We start from the raw sequence: 6,000 nt of genomic DNA, 5'->3' as shown, positions 1-6,000 counted from the left end.
CAATGATAGATCGGGCTTGGGATATCGATCTAGTCCCTCCAAGGTCAAAAGGAGACTATGTGCTAGGGTGGCACATGATAAGGGCAAGGGAGAATCATCTAAAGCAAATGAGAAGAAATATGCTAGGGTTGCATATGATTATGGCAAGGATGATGTGTCTAAGGTGCACCATTGTGGCCTAGCCATTGTGGATGAGTCACCTAGGGAGGTGGCTAAGGCAAAGAGCTCTAGGGGGAGCTCTAAGAGTCAATTTGGGACCCATGGCAAATGGATCTCAGGTGGGTACTACTTGGGAGTCTAGAGGAGCCATGGAGTGTGCCAAAAGGTTTGGAGATGGATTTGAGTCTCAAACCTAGGGATTTGGTACACATGGTTTGTGTTTCATGCAAGAAATATGACATTTGGGTTCATATAGCATGATAAATGGTTTTGGATGTATAGATGCCATATAAACCAATTCTAGGGATGCATTGTGGGTTGGTATGGGCAAATACATCAAGAGGAAGTCAAAACTAGGACTTTAGGTCAAGGTTCAATTGAACCATTTAGCTAGTTTTGGATTTTGTGTCAATCTTGGGATTGGTGATAGATATATTTTTTAATATATTTTTTCCAAGTAGACAAGGGTACAATAGACCTCTCCACAAAATTTGGGGATTTTTGGAGGTCTAGGGAATTACTGGTGCATTTCTGAAGTTGGCCTGAAAAGGTTGATTTTTTCAGAAATAGGGTACCAGTAGACTGGTACAGATACCAGTCGACTGGTAACAATGTTTTTGAGCACAGAATATCTCTGTAAGCTCATTTTGTCGATACCAGTCGACTGGTGCCGATACCAGTCGACTGGTAACAGTGTTTTTCGACCACATAATGGTTCTGTAAGGTTGTGTCGAAGGGGGCAGTCGACTGGCACTTAGGGCAGTCGACTGATACCAGTCTGAAATTGTTTTCAGTATTGGTTTGTGACCATGTCAACTCGCTTAGATGTATGGGATCCAAGGGGGATTAATACATGAGTTTAGGGTCAATTTAAATGACAAGTTTTCAACAATTGGGATATTGTTGGAGAACTTTTTGGATGTTAGGCAAAGGGGGAGAAGTAAGGTTTAGTTGGGAAAACCTGAAAGTGCCTTTGAGTAGGGGGAGCCTTGGGATAGGTTCTTAAAAAGCCCTGTGGGAAAATCCTAGCTCAATGGGGAGCTTAGGTGTAGGGGGAGCCTTGTGATAGGTTCCAATTCTTGGTGCATTGTTTCGGCGGTTGCCAAGTGTGTAGCCTTGGCAACGTAAGTCCATTCGGCGTTGTAAGTCCAAGTGTGTAGCCTTGGCATCGTAAGTCCATTCGGCGGTTGCCAAGTGTGTAGCCTTGGCAACGTAAGTCCATTCGGCGGAGTAAGTCCAAGTGTGTAGCCTTGGCATCGTAAGTCCATTGTATTAGCATGTTTATTTGCTATATGTTTTCCCTAACTTAAACGTATTGCCAAACACCAAAAAGGGGGAGATTATTGGAGCAATCCCAATGGTCCCCGGGACCATGTGTTTTGGTGTTTGGGCAAAGGGTTTAAGTTAGGTTTACCCTCGTTATTTGATATGTGTACTTGAGTTGTGCAGGACTGCAGGTGACACATGTGACTCAGGTTGACGGCTTCGGGTCCGATGAAGGATGGCATTGAGGACAAGCCGCGGGCTTGAATGCATCTGAGGGATCGTGGACAAGGTAGCAAGGACAAGGGCCGAGGGAAGCGACTTCGAGGCATACGCGAAGGATGGCATTGGAGACAAGCCGCGGGCTTGGATGCATCCGTGGGACGAGAGCCAAAGGAAGTAGACTTGAAGGCAAGAAGTCAAGGCTGCAAAGAAGAGTCAAGTGAGTCGTGAGGGTCCGAGTGCGAGTGAAATGTACTCGGGATGGGAAACCCTAAGTTTAGGGTTGTACCAGTCGACTGGTACTGGGACCAGTCGACTGGTGGTGAGCACAGAAATGGCTGGGATCAGTCGACTGGTCATGGGACCAGTCGACTGATAGATAGCCGTTGGAGTGCCGTTGTGGCTGGCACCAGTCGACTGGTGCATGGACCAGTCGACTGGTAACGGGCAAATCAGCAAGGATGATTTCCCCAAGCTCTATAAGAAGGAGCTTGGTATGGCCGGCCAAGGCGACGAAAAAATTAGACTTGGTTAAGGTCTAATTAGTAGTCTACAAGTGCTCAAGTGTTTGTGGAATCCAAGAGGTCTTGGTGTGTTGTGGTGAGGTTTCTCCACCCACAAGGAGCGACTTGAGGTAGCCGGAGTTTCCGGGGGCTAATCCACCGAAGGATCGGGATCGTCCACCTTACGGACAGCCGTGGAGTAGGAGCATCATCTCCGAACCACGTTAAACGAACGTGTATTGGTTTGCTAGTTCTTTTCCTTCTTTAGCTTTCGTATTCATTGCTTTAGTATTTGTATTTCCGCTGCGCAAGCTAACAATAGTGTAGGAAGCTAACGATTTGGGGGTGTCGTCTATCCAACCTCCCTTCAAGCCGGCCACCGATCCTCCAACATATACATTGGCAAGCTTATACCATAGTGTACTATTTGGAATACCCTACTGGACCCTTGGTTGCTATATCCTGTCAATCATTGTCTCTCATTCGTGGTTGAGAGAGTCGTCAGCGATCGTTAGTTTATCCTATCAACCAATGTCCTCTATTCGTGGTTGAGAGAGTAGGCATTGACCGTTAGTATACCCTGTCGACCATTGTCTCCCATTCATGGTAGAGAAAGTCGTCAGCGATAATGATATATGACTACCCACGAGACCATTCATGGTAGCGAGTTCGCGTGTAGTTCTTAACTAGATAGCTAAGTGTATACCCTGTCTGCCCACGAGACCATTCGTGGTAGCGAGTTTACCCTCAGATAATAATCGTTTACTTATACTGTCTGCCCATGAGATCATTCGTGGTAGTGAGTTCGCCTGCAGATAGTGACCATTTGTTTACCCTGACTACCCACGGGAATATCTGTGGTAGAGCGTTCTCCTGCAATCAATGCTTGTTATATACTTACTATATGTCGACCATATATTTGTTCGTGCAGGTTTGGATGTACTGTATGTACTCCCGATTTATTGGTTATTCTTGGTTGAGCAGGTTAGTGAAGTGTTATATTATTAATTTTACTTTTGGTTAGCTGGTGATTATGTTGGGATACCTGCGTTGGTTAGTAAGTATTTTACCTGAGACTGCATCCTTTGATCTCTTGCTAGTATATTATTCATGCACTATCGTCTTCTAATCACTGAGTGGTTGTACTTGTTGGACCGTTGCAGTTGGCTGGGAGGGGGTTTGTTGGATAGTCCTGCAAAATCAAAAGCAAACAACCCTTCCTCAAACTCTTTAAGCTAACACTTGTAAAATAAACAAAGCAGATAAATAAAACATTAAAGGAAGAGGCACGAGTATTTACTTGGTTACAACCGATGTGAACCAAGGCTATACTTATAGCCTTGGTCGGGGCACCCCAAAGGGGTTCCGGGCGCCCTGGGGGGATAAAACTTTATCCCCAACGTTCAGATCGAGTTTTGACTCGATCTGGTCAAATTCCAGGTCCGGGCGCCTGGAGCCATTCCGGGCGCCCCGGACTACTCTGGGCGCCCAGAATGGTTCCGGGCGCCCTGGAGCAAAACGTCAACAGTTGTTGACTTTTGTCTGGGACCTCTTCTTTGGTTCAGTCCCTCCTCGGTCCGGGTCTTCTGCTCCAGATCCGCTCGCTTGGGTAATCTTTGCCATCCGGAAAAGAGCTCACCCGAACCCAACTTCCTGTCTTCTCGAGCAGGCTTCCGCTCCGACTCCTCGTCTCTCGGAGTAGTCGCATTATTCCTTCTCGTCCGCCAGCGTACTCGTCCGTAGTCTTCATCCCTCGGTAGCACCGAGCCCATCGGCTCTCTCCCGTGCCGACCTTCTCGCTAGCTGCGTCTCTTGCTCCCCGAGCAATCTTCCGCTCCGGCTTCTCGTCCCTCAGAACCAGCGCATGCTTCCTTCTCGTCCACCGGGGTACTCTTCCGCAGCACCTCGCCCTTCGGACGCACCGAGCCCGTCGGCTCTATCCTCGTGTCGTCCTTCTCGCTAGCCGCGTCTTCCGCTCGAGTACCTGTGCTCCTAAGCTCCTGTACACTTAGACACAAGGTTAGAAACACACAAGACCTAACTTAACTTGTTGATCACACCAAAATAACCTTGGGGTTCCAATAGTACTCACTACCTTTTACTTTTTTTCCTTTGACTTTTAGGTTAGAGGATAGAGGAGATGTTGAAATTTTAGTTTCCTTTTTGTATCGAATATTTATGTCGTTGGTTATGTTTTTGGTTAGCTTAATATGATCACATGTTCATGCATACATATACGCATCATCTTTAATGTGTTTGTTGATTTTATATTGCATGGGAGTTTGTGTTGGCTTGAATTGGTTTGATATCGTATTTTCTATATTGTCATTAGGGGGTACCGTTCGGTTTGGTGGACAAATATACCACCAGGGCATGAAAAAAGATAATTTGCTCGCCCAACACCCTCACCAACTCGTCTCTAGGTCAACATGGAAGAGGTAAATCAAGGGTGGCTACTAGCCATTTGTGCAATGGTTAAGACATGGGGAAAGACATACTTGAACGTGCCAAGTTTCTTCCACATGACCTAATGTGACAATACCTCATGTCTTAACCATTACACCGCTCTGAGAGAACAACCGATTCTAACATCATTTTGTTAAATATCATATAACAAATGGTTATATTGAACTTAGTATATTGAATCTAAATCCATTATAATTGATATCTTTACCAAATCTCTAATAGAATTTGAATTTAGTACACTTACGTGAAAATTTGGATTATGTATAGTTGAATGAAATTTAGACATTAATTTGATTTTTTATGTTTAGAGTTACTTTTAGTAGACTAGTTAGTTTGACATTTTCTTCGCTATGTAGACAACTATTTTAAGTTTAATTTATGATGACTTCCTTTTAACTTAAGCTGATATTTACTTGTCAATACTTAATATTTACTGATTAGTTGACCATAATTGATGCGAACTTATTGCTTACTTGTTAAATCAAATTTGCCTATTTATTTATGTTTACTTGTTAATTAAAATTGAAGCTTAATTAACTCTAATTAATATCTACTTGTTTACCTTATTTGACATAATTACTAATTGACGTTATTTGACCTTACTTAGCTTTGACTTCAATTGTTTACTCTATTTGACTTTTAATTTTTTTTTAATTAATGCATGCTCTATTATGCTTAACTACTCTACATGATCTCATTTTATGTTCAATGCATGCATAACTTTAACCTAAAATTTTGATTTATGGAAACTCAGTTTTAGAAAACTTAAATTTTATTTTTGAGCACCTTGTTTTATCGGTAAAGTGGAGAAAAATCCCCAATTCCATTCTTAATTTTGCATGCAGTCCCCCTATCTAAAAAAGTTTATTTTCACTCCCTACATGTAAAGTTTCCTTTGCTTCAACTCCCCTCATGTAAATATCATGACCAAATTGCCCTTAGATGTTTTAGGTATAAAAAGTTTAAAAACGAGTATCATTCTGATTAAATTCAGTACTTTATAACTAGAATTCAGTACTTTATACTAGAATTGAGTATATTTTCTATCAAAATTAACCTTCATATTTTTCGGTACAAATACTCTAAAAATGAGTATAATTCCTATTAAATTCAGCACATTAAATTAGAATTGAGTATATTTTCTATTAAATTGAGTACGATATTTTTTCTGCTTAATATAATTACTCAAAAATTCAACATTATTTACCATTTAAAGAAAATCTAGTAAATTTTTCATCCAATTGAGTCATTTAAAGAAAATCTAGTATAATTTCCACCTAATTGAAGTGAAAAAAAAATCGTACTCAATTTGATAGAAAATATACTGGATTCTAATTTTAATGTACTGAATTTAAGAGAAATGATACTGATTTTTGGACTTTGTATA

This window comes from Zingiber officinale, chromosome 1B (assembly GCF_018446385.1).
Source record: "Zingiber officinale cultivar Zhangliang chromosome 1B, Zo_v1.1, whole genome shotgun sequence".
NCBI classification, from domain to species: domain Eukaryota; kingdom Viridiplantae; phylum Streptophyta; class Magnoliopsida; order Zingiberales; family Zingiberaceae; genus Zingiber; species Zingiber officinale.
The sequence above is the reverse complement of the archived record's forward strand: the minus strand, read 5'-3'. Positions refer to the sequence as shown.